Source organism: Phoca vitulina, unplaced genomic scaffold (genome assembly GCF_004348235.1).
Source record: "Phoca vitulina isolate PV1807 unplaced genomic scaffold, GSC_HSeal_1.0 scaffold12, whole genome shotgun sequence".
Lineage (NCBI taxonomy): Eukaryota > Metazoa > Chordata > Mammalia > Carnivora > Phocidae > Phoca > Phoca vitulina.
In genome coordinates, this window is record NW_022589715.1 from 18,602,691 (window position 1) to 18,619,246 (window position 16,556).

Sequence of the window (16,556 nt, forward strand, 5' to 3'; positions counted from 1 at the left end):
GAGATAGTTATGGTTATCTTTATTTTGGAAATGAGGAAATTGAGATTCAATAAAGTTAAGTAATTTGGCTAGGATTCCTCATTTGTACAGCCAGGATTCAAGTCCAGACCTTTTACTTCAAAACAGATGCTCTGGTCCCACACTCCAAGCAGACTCTTTAGAGTTGTTAGTATTGTTTGGAGTAAAAAAATAAAGTATCAGGGCTTCCTGTCTCTCTGTGCAACTTCCTGTCTCTGTCTGTGCTACCACTTACTTGGCTGTGTGGTGATGGGAGGTGAGGCTAAGCAGTAGCAGAAGTCCAAGGAGATGGACAAATGTCTGTCCTGGGAAAAGTCAGACCTCAAGTATTCTCCTTGAAGCAGTTTGTGAAAATCCTGTTGCCAGGTGCAGCAAGAGCATAAAACCCACTTCCTAAAGCTGATGCGGATCATCCATGGGCAGGACCTCAAGGAGTGCCCATGAGGACTTCTGCCTCACTGTCTCCAGCAACATGATCAAAAAGGTATGAAGGTGCTGGTAGATTTCAAGAGAAGCTTCTTTTTTTGGGGCAGGGAAATTCAAACTAATTCAATGGAGACAAAATGATGACATCTGACATCTAGTCACCCATGCAGCTCAGGGAATGGTGACAATGTCTGGTTTTGGTTTTTGTTTTTCAATATCTTTCTGGCTACATTTCAGAGCATGATGGGCAGACAGAAGCATACAGAACCCCTATGACCAGTGTGGATAATTTTAGCTGAGCAAATCTGTAAAAAGATTTCCTTAATAACAGATAAGCTCAGAGAGCCAGATTACATTCCATCGCAAGAAGATATTCTACTTGTCAGAAGACCTACCAAAATATTCATAAGTACAACTCTGAAACTTAATATGTTCCTTTCAAAATCTCTGATAGGTGGTCAAAGATCAAAAAGGAAATGTTAGTCTGAATGCTCCTCCCAGGGTATGACATCAGTGGTTCTTTTCTTCCACAGCAGATTTGCCCAGAATGTTTATGGAAGATAGACTGCCCAACAGCCTTACAGAATCTCTGAGCAATTTTTAAATGATTGCCAATAATCAGGTTTTCAGCGATGTCTCCATAATTCTCTTCTCAAACAAGACCGATATGCTTGAGGAGAAAGTGCAAATGGTGAACATGAGAGATTATTTCTTTTTTTTTAAAGATATTATTTATTTATTTTAGAGAGAGAGAGTGTGCACACACAAGAGTGGGGGAAGGGTAGAGGGAGAGGAGAGAGAAAATCTCAAGTAGGCTCCCCGCTGAGCATGGAGCCCAAGGTGGGGCTGGATCTCACAACCCTGAGATTATGACCTGAGTGGAAATCAAGAGTCCAACTGAGCAACCCAGGCTCCCCTGAGAGATTATCTCTTAGAATTTGAAGGGGATCTTCACTGCTTGAAAGACACCTAAAAATTCCTGGTGAAATGTTGCTGTAACAAGTCCCAGGACCAATAGCAGAAGCCCTCCCACCCCCACTTCACAATCCTAGCAATGCAGAAAACACCCACCTTGTTTGCCATCGTGGGAAGGGTACTATTCCTCATGACAACCTCAAGAAACTTATGCTGCAGTGATTCACAAAAGACTTGCTATTTTAATATATTTTTGTGTTTTTAATGGTTTTCTGCTTGTTTTGTTTCTTAAAATAGACACTTAAAACAGGAATTATAAAAATCTTGATTCCATGTTTAATCCCTTGGAAAACTTAGTCCGGTCTGCAGACTTTGGTTTGTGGTTGAAACCTGCTGACTGACACACTGTCAACACCTGCTGTGGACGGCAGGCTTTGGTCTGTTTCACTATGGCTACAACTGGATTTAAGTTGTAATTCCCCGGCAGATCTCAGACTAGGTATACATTGGGCTTTATATTCTTCCACTTTTCAAACTGAATATTCTGGTGGTGCCAACTATTGGTGTCCTTACATACTTGTAGGTATGAGGTTAAGCACAAGTAAAATGAGCATAAAGTCTTTTGTGTGGTTACACATAGCAGTAACACACACGTTACCTATCTTCATGGTAACCTCTTCCTTTGCAAGGGAGAGATGAAAAAAAGTTTGATCTAAGGAATGGCATTCCAATGGTTTACACGGATCCAGCCTTCATAATTCTTAAGCTGCTTGTACACCCAATGGCCATGTTGTTTTTAGATTCTGTGGCTCTGAAGATGATGTCCTCGGTGTTTTAAAGTTTACATAGATTTCTGGGGCGCCTGGGTGGCTCAGTCAGTTAAGCGTCTGCCTTCGGCTCAGGTCATGATCCCAGGATTCCGGGATCGAGTCCAGCATCGGGCTCCCTGATCAGCAGGGATCTGTTTCTCCCTCTGCCCCTCTCCCTGCTCGTGCTCGCTCTTTCTCTCTCTCTCTCATAAAAACAAATAAAAAGTCTAAAATAAATAAATAAAAAGTTTACATAGATTTCTGGTCTGATGCTAATGAAGAATTTGCTAGTGGTATAAAGGAGCAAAAGACAAACAAATGCCACATATAATGTTCTGATCAAGAGGAAAGAGTGAAATGTAATTTGCCTTTTTCATATTTAATTACCATGTAATTGATGTGCCATATGTGAAACATTCTGGCCATAACAGCAACCAAAAACTGTAAGCAAATTCATAATAGAACTGTCTAAATAAATACATCTTTTACACATTTTTTACACATTACAGTATACCTTTTCTTACATAATACAAAAATACACATTTTTTTAAACATTAAAAAAAAATAAAATGTCACTCTATTTTCATAAAGATAATTTTCTTAGCATCAGAGATGTTTACACTGTAAGGGATGGATGTAAGGTCATACATACTGACATTACAATTTTTTAAATGGGGAAGCTAAAGCAGAGAACAGGAAGGAGTTAAAATTGGACATACATGCCGGTCTATGCCAAGTCTGGATGCCTGTCCTCCACATTCATATTTTTTTTTTTTTAAAGATTTTATATATTTATTTGACAGAGAGAAAGAGACAGTGAGAGAGGGAACACAAGCAGGGGGAATGGGAAAGGGGGAAGCAGGCTTCCCGCGGAGCAGGGAGCCCGATGTGGGGCTCGATCCCAGGACCCTGAGATCATGACCTAAGCTGAAGGCAGTTGCTTAACCAACTGAGCCACCCAGGCGCCCCCGTTCATATTTTTCAAACATCATTAGTTTCAATGCTTTTCTCAAAAGTAATCAAAGGCAGTAGTTTGGTATAAAACGCACACTGAAACAGAGATGTTCTGCTTGACACAAGTGGGAAACCCCAAGTCCAGGGCCGCTCCCTCACCTTCCCCCAGTCCTATTTTGGGGAATACCTAAATTTCGGTGGAATACGGTTTGAAAACCATCTGCTCTACACCACGTCATAAACCTGGTAAAAAGCCAAGTTTAAAAACATGAAAAAAGTAAACATCGATACAAAAGATAAATTACAGTTCAGTATAACACTATGATAACTGTCACAAGTTAGTTCATCACTAAGCACTGAATGAGTGAGGCTGAAAATGGGCATCCCAGGAGTTCAGAAAAGGAAACGTCCCAGCGTGGTGCTGGCTGGGGTCTGGAGTGAGTTACCAAACAGAAGGCTGACTGGGTCTTAAAATGTGAGTAGCACTGAAATAAGCAGGTAGTAGTGAAAGAGGAAGATGTAGGGGAACAGCATTAGCAACAGCAGTGAAACAAGCACAATATAATTTCAATATGAGTAGACCAACTAAGCTCAAAGGGTGGGCAGGGAAGCTGAAAAAGGTGAAGTTTAACCCAGAAATGTATGTCGAGGCCGGATTATTTCAAGTTAATGAGTTCTGACTTTATCCTGAAGGCTACAGGAAATTACTGAAGGTTTTCTGAGTCAGGTAGCAATATGATCAAAGTGTTTTAGGAATTTTATTCAGACAGTGGTGTAAAGATATTCTAGGAAAGAAAAATTGGAGGAGAAAGATCAGTTAGGAGGCTATTTGCAGACATCCAGGCATGATAATGATAAAAACCAGGTTAAAAGATAAGAGGCCAAAAAAAAAAGGGCGGGGGGAGAGTGTAGATAAAATATCAGGAAGGAAGAGTTGAAAGGCCTTAGAAAGTTATCTGTCATTCCAGGTATTAGAAATACAATCTGGATATTTATCAGAGATCTTGTAAAGAGGATTCATATCTCAGAAGATAATTGAACTGCATGACCTCTAAGCTCCTTTTCCAGTTCTGAAATTAAAATTCTATGTAGCGCACTGAAGGAGTGGGGCTGGGGAGGAACCAAACACAAATGAAAAGTTTAAAGCCTGCGTGAATACAAGAATGATAGATATAATTTCCAAGGTGAGACATCTATTATTGACCACTCCCAAAGAGAAATAAAGATCAGGTACAATTCCTTTTAAAATGTTGAAATAATTTAAGCCAAAAAACCAAGGAGTATATTATGGAGCATAATCCTCTAGAGTCAAGTGCCCGTAATGATTTAATGACCCACATTTTCCCAGGCTATACATCAAGGAAATAGCTCAGAAGAAAGTGAACTAGTTTGTTATCAGTGCTGAAATAAAATAGTGCAAAATCATTTAACATTTGGTCCTTTCAACTGGTCACACAGACACTCAACAGAAGGCAAAACTACTTCTGAATACGAATGAGAACAACATGCATACTTTAGAGTTTGGATCTTTTATATGTATATTTTTCCTTCATTAGTTCATTGGTCTCCTGAAGGCAACATTATATTCTGTTTCATTTTCTTTGTAACTCTGCACAGCATTAATCAACACATTTTATGTAAAAGAGTTGACTAATTCGTGTTCAATTTTAGTCCACTATTATCTCTAGATCTTTTTTCACTTATTAAATGTATAGTGAGTCATTCTCATTTTAAAAATTTATAGCTAATTATTATTCTGAAGTGTACTTCCCCGAACATGCTCCCAGTGAAATTTACTGTCAAAATTTCTCATCTCTTTTCCAATTTACAAAAGTGGTTTGAATTCTGCATCTAGCCTCAGGTATTCCCAGTGTGATCTACAAGTACTGTCATATTCTCCTATGCTGACAGGTTATAATCACCAAGTTTCATCCACAGATTCTTAATTCCATTATCCAAATTGGATGATATACTTTTTAAACAGCAATTATTTGTAAGAAATTTGTTTCCATGTTTACAAAGTTACAAGAGTAACTCATCATATATCCCAAACAGGTAAAGGAATAATTATTTCTGGGCACCAGCTAAACATGACTGTGATATTAAGACCTTGCCCAAATGATACTTAAGAGATATATGTTATCTCATCAGAATGAAATGGACTACCAGCGGAATAAAGCATTGAACTAATCCACTCAAGAGAGTGATGGAGTTACGTTCCTGAAGACCTTTCAGAAATAATAGGTTAGGACAGACAACCATCTATTGGCTCTGGGTTATTTAGACGGGCACCTGCTATAGTTTAAACAAATGCATCAAGGTTTCTTATAAAATTCTAGCTCACTAAAAATTTCTGAAGAATAAAATCAGTAGAATATCAATGAATGTTGAAGTTAAGTCTACCTTTCTTTAAATTTCTTTAAATGATTACTGTAAAAACCCTGAAGTTTTGTCCTTAATTATAAAAAGTACTATCATTGGCACATGTGAATATAATTTTACCCATCACATGAAAGTCCTGGCTCAACACATTTAGGAGTCAAGGTACAAAATGAATTCTCTAAGTATTATAAGACAATGTTGTTAGAATGTGAGGACCGTACATAACAATTTCAATTTACTGTGTTTAAGTGGACATTACTGCAATTTAACCAGTCATTATAAACCATGGTCACAATTTAGCTTATCTGAGTTAATTTGGAAAGTAATAAAATGTGTTTTTAGAATTTACAGCTTAGGTATCCCCACAATAAATATCAATACATTCAACTCCAAAAGAGCTTTGGCATCAGAAAAATTATGATGTTTTATTTTGATCTCAATAGATTAAAAAAAAAAAAGCCTGCATATGTTGCTTAAGCCTAACTGATACAGAATTTAAATTTGATAAAGGAGTTATTAAATAGAGAAATGCAGTTTCCAGTGCAGACACAACCATTAACTGACTTTGGTGACTACATTTATGGCAGTGGTTTCAAGTCCTCCATTAATTCCTGGATGGTTTAACGTGTTAAGACCTAATACATTCCTAGAAGCACCTGTCAGATGACATATCAAAACTTAGGTGGAAGATAAAGCAGTGAAGAACAAAGAAATGCACTTAGAACCCCTTCATAAATCCTTCTGCGCTTCTTAAGACAAAGAATAAAATTCAAATTCTTTGGTATAGCATGCTTTCATGATCTGACCCCTCTCTGCCTTTGTGGTCTCCTACTTTCTCTCAATCTCCAGTACATTAACCTCCTGAACCGTCCCCTCCCCATCCCACCCCATTCACTGGCATTTGTACCCCATGACTTTCCCGGCAGACCCCTTCTCATTCTTGCACTCAGCTAAAATGGACTCTTTAACCTCTCCCTGAGAGTATAGCTACTCTCATAAGGGTTCCCATAGTGCATTATGCATAAACCTATCACTGTACCTAATGTGGTAACTATTTATTGTTTGCCTTCTCTTCCTGAGATGAAACACAGTAATTTTGCTTTCTGTATAATTCCCAAGACCCAGTAAGTAGTTAATTTTTAAAAATAAATGAATAAAAATAAATGATTAAATTTTAAATAAAAATTATAAAATTAGAAATGTCAGTATGTCATACTTAAATACAAGATGGGTTTAACATTTATTTAATAAATGAAACAAATATTTATTTAGCACTTATGATGTGCCAGACATTATACTACGTGAGGAATGGTTATAAAGAAGATTATAACAAAAACATGACTATAAAGACATACACAATTTACCAGGTGAGATAAGAATTTAAAAACCCACTGTATATAAATGAACTAGTACAGTATTAGGATGTCTGAAAAAAAGATCTGGTGTCCACTCTGAGGTCAAGGTCTTTAGTGCCTACCTTCTGCCCCTCCAAGTCTGCAGATATCTTCTAAGAATAGTTCCATCTTCTCTGGTGAAGATGGTGTCATCTCTCTTCTCAATTTCAAACCATTTATTCTATTCTGACTGCAGTTTCCAGTTTGTACTGGCCCTCAAAGCTTAACCATTCAGAGCTGTTGAGTCATTGCCTGATTTTGGCTTCTTCCCAGGATGCTGTATTATCAAATACATCCCTTGGCTCCACCTTCTGTGGCCTTCCCATAAGCAATGGCCACCCAGCCTCAGGCTGCAGCTCTAAGGAATTCACCCAACATTTCTGCCTCTACTTGACTGGGAAGGGGGAATCATGAAGCCAGAAAAGAAGAAGGTTTAACTCCTTCTGACTGGATTGAAAGGTGAAAGCTGTAAAGGGCAATAACATTTGAGTTGGTCCTTACCTTTCCAGGCAGCTAAAAATAATAAGGGGAAGGAACTCCAGGTAGAGAGGCCTTCCTGATTGAGCAATGGCATAAAATGGGAAACGGAAAGGCCTTTCAGAGAAAGTCAAATAGACTAGCCTGCTTTGGTCTCATTTAATCATGAGAAGTGCCAGATTAAGGTTTATTTTAAAAACCAAGGAAAAGTCTACCTTTTAGGAAAAAAAAAAAAAAGATGAAATCCATTTGGCAAAGAGAATGGATTACAAATGATAACTAAAAAAAAACGAAGAAGAAGAAGAAAAAGGAGGAGGAGGAGGAGAGAGGCAGGACTTCATGAAATTGGCCTCATGCAATCTCAAAGCTATTTGAATTACTTGCCAAACTACTTTAGTCAAATAAATTTCCTTCTTCCAATTCAGTTTTCTCATCTATAAAAAAGAATAATTTTCTCCCTCAATTATACTTTAAAAGTATCTACTTTATTGATTTGTTATACCTTTTCTATATGCTTAACCAGCTGTGTATTTTGGGGGCCTAATATCTTCTTTTCATTTAAATTTCAACGTTTAGCATTTGACATTTTATCATGTGTTTCACCTGACTACAGCAAATCATAAAGATGCTGTTTTTGTTTTTAACATATCATATTTTAGTTGGAACTTGATGTACAGAAGGAATTCTAATGGCAAAAAGGTAAAGTAGAATTCAATTCCCAAATACAATGTAACCTAAAAGTATTCCATTTTATCATAGTGGAGAGGTATCAATTGTACACTAAAGAGAAAAAATAATACTAAGATTATTAGATTTCCATTTTCTCCTACAGTTTTTCCAGTTATATTCTCTCATCATTTTATGCAACATTTTATATTTTCTTTCATCCAAATAACCATAAATATCTCATACGGCTGTCCACCTGTCTACATACACAGTCAACATCAAGAAAGTAATATAAATCATTTAGGTGTGTCTGCATTTCATCTTTCGAGTCTCTGTGTATCAAGCTAAAATTTCAACATACAGCAGATTTGGCTTCCCTGAAAATAAAATGGAGAACCATTTTGGTTGGCAACATTATAAAAATTTTCATTTTTCTCTTAATGAAATTATTCTTCATAGGAAAAAAAAAAATTCCTGTGAATTATGTATTTGGACCTGAATAAAGAAAAGATAGTCCTTTACTTAGCTTTTTCTCCCCCCTACAAAGAAACGTCTTTGCGGCTTCAAATTTTAAAAGGCAAAATGGTCAGAAGGCACAACCTGCATTGGGTTGTCAGGAATAAACTGTGGTTGTTATTTTTGTTTTTTGTTTTTATTAACTATTTTGAAAACTTGTGGCTAGCATTAACTGGGACCGTCTGAAGACCACACTCACACAATAGGCCCCTGATAAATGCTTTTTTTTTTTTTTTTTAGGATTTTAAGATTCATTTATTTATTTATTTGAGAGAGCGCGGGGGGGGGGTGCGGGGGGCAAGGAGCAGAGGGAGAGGGAGTAGCAGACTCCACACTGAGTGCTGAGCCAGAGGTGGGGCTCGATCTCATGACCCTGAGATCATGACCCGAGCAGAAATCAAGAGTCGGAGGCCCAAGCGACTAAGCCAACCAGGTGCCCCTGATAAATGCTTTTGATAAGTGCCTAAGAGATTTCTCTTCCTCCATTCTTCCTCCACATCACTTCATGGCGTTGGCCACAAACTTCCCGAAATGTTCTTCCTCATGGCACCCCACTTGCCTGGTTCTCTGCCTACCTCTCTGGCTGCTCCTCATTTTGTCTTCCTGGCTCTATTTCATCTGTGTATTCCATAAATGTCAACAATTCTCAGGGCTCTACCCTAGATCCTCTATTCTTCTCTTTATATTTTTTCCCAGAAAATCTCCTTAAGTATGGCTTAAATAGCCATTTCTGTGTTGATAAACAAACTCTATTATTCCCAGCACAGAGATCTCTCCTCTGAGTTCTAGATTCCTATCTCCAACAATCTACTGGATATTTCTTCTTGACCACCTTCAGGTACTTTACACAAAATAAACTCCTAATTGAACTCACTGAATTTTATAAAAAGTTACTTATTTCTCCTCATGCAAGACTCTACCAGTTGCACAAAAAGAAATCTGACGATGATCCTGGACTCTTCCTCTCGCTCAACACATATTATCAGTCAAGCACCAAATCCCATGGGTTCCACCTTCTTACTATTGCTTAAATTCTTTCATGATTTTCCAACCTACCACCAATATCTGCAATCAGGCCATCATCATCTCTTATCTCTTAAGCTTTCTAAGTCCTCTCCCTGCCTCTGAACACGTCCTCACCGCCAGACCACCAAAATCCTTCTCCAAACTTAAGCTGTATTTAAACTAAAATAAATCTAACAAGGTCATTCCCCCCCTTAAATCTTTGCTCTCCCCCACTGCCCACAGATGAAGGTTTACATTTTAGTATGGTCTGCCAGGTCCTTTACGATCGCAGTAAGTCCCTGCCCTTAGAAAGTTGACTGTTTTACTGGGAGAGACAAAAAATAAACAAAAAACAAGTAAATAAAATAGTGCTTGATTGAAATAGTTCAACTGAAATAAATACGTGAAGAGATGGAAGGATGTACAAATTAATAGCTGTTAATATCACTAGCGTGATGCTTGAACTCCAGAACAAAAGAGAAAAAAAAAATCCAGGATTTGTACTAAGGAACAGAGAAGCAGTGACAGGCCATTCTTCCTACTCTTTGCCCCACATATTAAGATGACTTTAGGCACACTTGAAAACAAAGTGTGAGCTCACCATTTTAAAAACTTTAATGTGCAGTACAAAGGTGTTACAGACTACTGTAGTGAGGTGTAAATTAATTTCACTTTTGTCCCATGAAAATCAATGTAAATATGCATGGTCCACAGAGTAGGGTTTCTAAAATAGGCTAAGAATGCGTATGCTCCTTCATCTAAAAAGAAAATTCAGTCATCTTCACCTCTCCCAGCTTAAAATATTCTGTCTGTCTCCTAAAGAACCTCTATTAAAAAGTGTCAGTTATCAGTGCCTAACTATTATTAGTTCACCCTTTGGAGACTGTCTTCTACTAAGCTATATTATGGAATATTAAGTAGCACACAGAGTTGGGACCTAAGTTTCCTTCTGGCATTTATTTTTTAAAAATTATTGAATCTTCAAGATTCCATAATAAAATCAATAAAATGAAATTTAATAGGACTTTTTTTTCAACATTGGCTCAGCATTCACTTTTTATCACCTCCTTATAACAACAATAGCTGCATTCCTATTTTGAGTAATGATACAAATAGGTGATACATACATAAGTCTACATATGGCAGAACCAAACTGGGATAGAGGGAAAGAAATGCTTCTTGCACCACCCCTTTGGTGCATTCTGGTCAGACTGGCTCCAGAAAGGCCTCTTGGAGGTGGCTTCCATTATGATGAGGGAAAAGAGCACTGACCATGCCCAAGGTCAAAAAACACTGTAATCTGGGAGCAGAAACATGCCATTCAGTCTAGCTTGTGATTGCATCTCATATGATTACTTTGCATTACCAATGTATAATTTAGCAATTCACGCAATTTCCAAATTAATGAAAACTAAGTACATGCTGCACCAGTATACTTGCTGAGTTCCACATAGCATAATTATGAGTTGGCTTAAAGAACAATATGTGATTCAAAAGCTTGTCCACATTTTGCACAGGGTTTTAAAAAAGAAATTCATAAACTATATGTGAAAATAACTATTTGCATCATTAGTACTGAATTTTATATGCTATTTTCCTCATAGAGTAAAATAAGATCATTTTGACCAAATATGAACCCTGTCCTGCCCCATACTCATGGATTTATAGACCACAACCCATTGGAGACCAACAATGATGTTGAGAAAAAAGATGCAATCTGAGCACTATAAATATACCTTTCCCTACCCAATATATTTGAAACTGAACCAATTAATGTAGTGTATGGTCTTGATAGTTACATGTACAATACAACTTTTATTAAAAAAAAAAATCACTTTTTGTCCTAAGGAAACAAAGGCATGTTATTACCTAGAGCTTGGTGGGTGGGTTTCCATCCAGACCGAACAACTCTGAATCCCACCATAAATTATAGAGAATAATGAATATATTTTTCATACAAATGTGTGTGTGTGTGTGTGTGTGTGTGTGTTTATGACACTCAGAAGAGAAAAACAACATTGACAGAAGGAAAGAATGCATCAATCCTTATTATTACACCGGGTTTTTTTTTTTCCAAATGTGTAACAAAACAGTATCTGCAAAATATAATGAATCACATACCTGATTAGGTCAGCTGGATTTGCATTTCACCCATCATATCCAATGTACTATACCATGAATAAACACATTCTTGGTGCATGAATGCATAGGGTGTTTGTATATTTTTGTTAATCACATTCATATCTTAGAAAAGAGCAATGTCTTAGAAAATAAGTTCATTAATATTCTCATTCCCCACCCCGTCACACACAATTTTAGCATCAAACAAGGATTCCAGCTTCTTTAACATGTAACTCCAATTTATGTACTTTTCCAAATTAATAAAAAGTAAAGTGATATCATTGTGCTCAACAGTAAGTCTCACATATGCATAAGTGCATGAGTGTAGCATACATATATAAATACTATATATACATATTCAAAGCTTTTCTTCTCATGCTACATATGTGTTTCCAAAAGGAAACCCATAAATGCCAAGGTTAAATTAAATTTTATAGTACAATTAGCAATAAATCATATTCAAACTGTAGACCTCAAATGCTAATGTTTTATTTTTTTCTAGAATTTCTATGACCATAGCCATCAATTTTTGTTCAGACTGATAGTCTCCAGTTAGGTTCTTTTCCTTTGTCCCCATTCACAGAATTTAGGAGCTGCAAAAGTCCTATCAATCTTTCAGCCACAGAGAGGCTAAAAAATCAACCTTTCAGCCTGGGTGACTAAGAACATAAACTAGCAAATGATCCTACCTGATTATAATACTATTTAAAAACACAAACTTTAGATTGGCAATCATAAATGTTATGGTGGTTAATATTAAATAGTAATATTATTTCAAAGCTACTATAAAGTTACTGTAATCAAAACAGTGTGGTAATGGCATAAGGATAAATAGATAGATTAATGAAATAGAATTAAGAGTCCAGAAATAACCCTTACCCTTTAGGTCAATTAACTTTAGGAGACAAATAATACTAAAACAACCAGATATCCACATGCAAAAGAATGCAGTTGAACCCCTAACTCACACCACATACAAAAATTAACTAAAAATAGATCAAAGACTTAAATATAAATATTAAAACTATAAAACTCTTGGAAGGAAAAATAGATGTAAATCTCTGTGATTCTGAATAAGGCAATTGCTTTTTAGTTATGACACCAAAAGGGCAAGCAACCCAAATTAAAAATAGATAAATCTGACTTTATCAAAATTTTTTTAAAAAGTGTGCTTCAAAGGACACCATTAAGAAGTAAAGACAATCCACAGAATGGAAGGAAAAATTTGCACAACATATATCTGATAGGGGTCTAATATTGACAATAAAGTATAATTATGACTCAATAATAAAAACACAAATACTTGATTTAAAATGGACAAAGGATTTAAATAGACATTTCTCTAAAGAAAGCATACAAGAGCTAATAAGTACATGAAAAGTACAAGATGCCCAATATGACTGATCAGTAGGGAAATGCAAATCAAAACCACAATGAGATACCTCTTCACACCACCAGGACGGCTATGTTCACAAAGATGGAAAATAACAGGTGTAAGCAAGGATTTGAAAATTCGAACCTGCATACACGGGCAGAGGGAATATAAAATGGTACTCACTTTAGAAAGTGAGTTGGCAGTTGTTCAAAAAGTTAAACATAAAATTAGCATATGACCAAAATTACACTCTTAGATATATACCCAAGAAAAATGAAAGCGTATGTTTACAAAACACACACACACACTAATGTTCATAAGGAGCATTATTCACAATAACCAAGAAGCGGAAACACCCCAAATGTCCATCAACTGATGAAAGGATAAATAAAGTGTGGTATGTCCATATAATAGAGTATTCCTAAACCATAAAAAGAAATGAAGTGCTGATAAATGCTACAACATGGATGAGTCTCAGAAACACTATGATAAGGGAAAGAAATCAGACATGAAAGGTCAAATATTGTATAATTACATAAAATGAACAGAATAGGCAAGTCTGTAGAAACACTGTAGATACTGGGGGCTGGCTGGAATTAGGAATGGGGAGTAACGACTTATGACTATGGGGTCTCTGAGAGTTTAGGAAAATCTTCTGAATTTAGTTAGTAGTATGGTTCCACAACTTTGCAAATGCTCTAAAAACTACTATATGTTGTATATTTTTAAAGTGTGAATTTTATTTTATTTTTTAAGATTAAAAAAAAAATGTTTTAAATAATCTCTACACCCAACATGGGGCTCAAACTCATAGCCCTGAGAACAAGAGTCACACGCTCTTCTGACTGAGCCAGCCAGGCGCCCCTAAAGGATTAATTTTATGGTATGTTAATTAGATCCCAATTAGAAATGAAAAGGTAGTATTAAAATAATGAAAATTTGGAACAAAATACAAGGAGGTGAAGTTTGGGATGCTTCTCCATGAATGTCCAGCCCTGAGGTTGAGTAAATAGCTCATTGTTTTCATTTCCTCCTAGTGAAGGCACTTCTGGGATATAGTCACAGTTCAGTTTATGTCTGTGATTCTTTGATCATTTTGTGCTTACTATTCTTTTTCTACCATATTCACACTCTATTCTCTTGAATTGGGAGGCTTAAGAGATCTATTGTGTTTTGTCTTTCCAATATCCATCCTCTTTTTCTCCCTAATAGCAAGAGTATAAAAGAGACAAAGTCACATCATTATTCATCCAACCATCCACACTTCCCACATTTTCCAATTGTTTTCCCTACCTTAGAAGCCAGCAACCTGAATTAAAGCCAAGTTTGATGACACTTTTACAGTTATGTAACAACCAGATTCTTCCAAGTCTATTTCTATGCTTTAAAAGTGTGTAGACATTTTCACCCTGAAGATTCACAAATGGGTCCCTCTTCATACTTTTCCATAACCACCAAACTGCTAATAAAGCTGCTACATTCAACCTCTCATGGTCTCTGAGGATACACTTCTAAACTAGTAATTTGTCTTCTTTCATCTCCATTTCACTGAAATTTTAACCTCAGAGTTTGCTAATGACCTCCAAATTGCCAAAGCCAGTATATTTTCCCAAGTTCTGATACAAATGTACTTCTCTGAAGCATTTGATACTGTTAAAAATGCCACTTTCTCCAAGTTGTCATTTTCTCGTTCAATAAAGTAAATTCTGTAGCTGATCTCGATCTACTGTTTTGTCCCAAGGCACAAAAGTTTTCTTGAAACAGTGAGACAGACACGAGTCATCAAAATATACATACCACACATTCACTAGTTGTTCGATCACTAGCAAACTAACTTCTCAGAGTCCCACTTCTTTTTTTCCTGCAAATTGGAGATCTCCCAGGGTTTTTGTAAGAATGACATGAGATATTGTATGTAAATGTTTTAGCAGTGGACTGACACATAAATGGTAGGGTTTTTTTGCAACGATTAGTGTTATTTATTTTCATCATCATCACAACCACTATTATTATATTCTCTTTTATAATAACCAACTTTAAACTTTTTATTCCCAGTTCTGTGCTTCCCTCTCTCCAAACAACCTTGGAATCCTCTGCTGGACTGAGACGCTGCATGTCCTCCTACCCACCCCCTCCATCCATCCAAAGTGCAATTAATCATCTCTGTCAACAACCATTAAAGATCACTACTTCATGATGGCATCTCCATCCTCTCAGCATCGGGCTTGAAAGCCTGGTGTCAGCTTTGATTCTTCCCTACTATTAAGAAAAGAATTTGTTCCCAAGTTTACTCAACTATATCTCTGTAACATTTCCTGAATGCCTCCCTTGAAGCCAGGCTCTCACTGTATTTCACTTACATCAATGGTTCCCAGACCTGGCAAAATGTCACAATCAAAATCCAGATTGTTGGCACTACCCCACACCCTCCAAATCATAATCTCAGAGTAAGGCCAAGAAGTCAGTTAGATTGACAAGTTTCCGGTAGATTAGCATAAAGTCAGATGTAGAAATCAATGACATATGCTAGGGAAAAATCTCTGACATTCTAACTCCAAGATCAGTTCTTCTCAATGTTTCTTCTCACACAATAATGCCAGGTATAATTTCCCAAAGTGTAGCTTCCCAAGTACTACCCTAAAATATGAGCTACCTCCCTACTACCTACAGAGTCAAGTTCAGTCTTAATTATTCAACATTCATTCATCAAAATCCATTTCAGCATCGACAATAATAGTCACTGAGTATACGAAAACCAAGGATTAAACCTTTGAGAAACAAACAATCTAAAGTTGTCCAAAGAGAGACGTGGAGTTGGGAGGAGACAGTAAGAGTGGGGGTGACGAACATAGGCATCTATTAAATGCATCTAACATGCTAAATAAAGGATCTACAATTGAATCTAATTTTCTCCTTCTCATGACATTCAAAGCCTCCACTGTCAGGCTGCACCTTTATTTACCCCCATTACCAGGGTTCCAATCAAAATGAACAGTTCCCAAGTTTTCTATAAAAACTCTCCATCTTTTTGTCATAAATTTTGGCTTTCAGTTTGCTCTCTGGCTAGCACGTCTCCCAATATGATCCCATTTTCTTGGGCCCAAATCCTTGTCAGCTTTTGTGTCTGAACTTTAGCAATTCCCCACAGAGGAAATGAGTTCTTCCTGTTACTCTGACCTATGTGGAACTGAGTGCCTTCTACCCTATATAATAGTGATCTGATATTTGATATCTTTTCTACTTATTACATATTTCAGTGACTATTTGAATAATGCATCTTTCAATGAATCCTCACCGAACCTACCATACACCATAAATACATGTTTAATTAATGAACACAGATAGATAATTTGGTACATAGATAGATAATATGTATATAAAACCTGAATTCTGATACCTATTAGGAGCTTTATCTGATGAGAAAAAGTTCACTAAGATGACATTATCAGTATAAAAGGAAAACTGTTTAAGTTATTAATAACTGGACATATAATCATT

The 16,556-nt window shown here is 36.6% G+C and overlaps 1 protein-coding gene across 5 annotated transcripts in view; it reads right to left on the reverse strand.

Moving 5' to 3' along the window:
• Positions 1–16,556, reverse strand: part of CTNNA2 (catenin alpha 2) — a 1,077,601-nt gene that overhangs the window by 1,017,211 nt on the left and 43,834 nt on the right. The gene's annotated exons all lie outside the window — the stretch shown is intronic.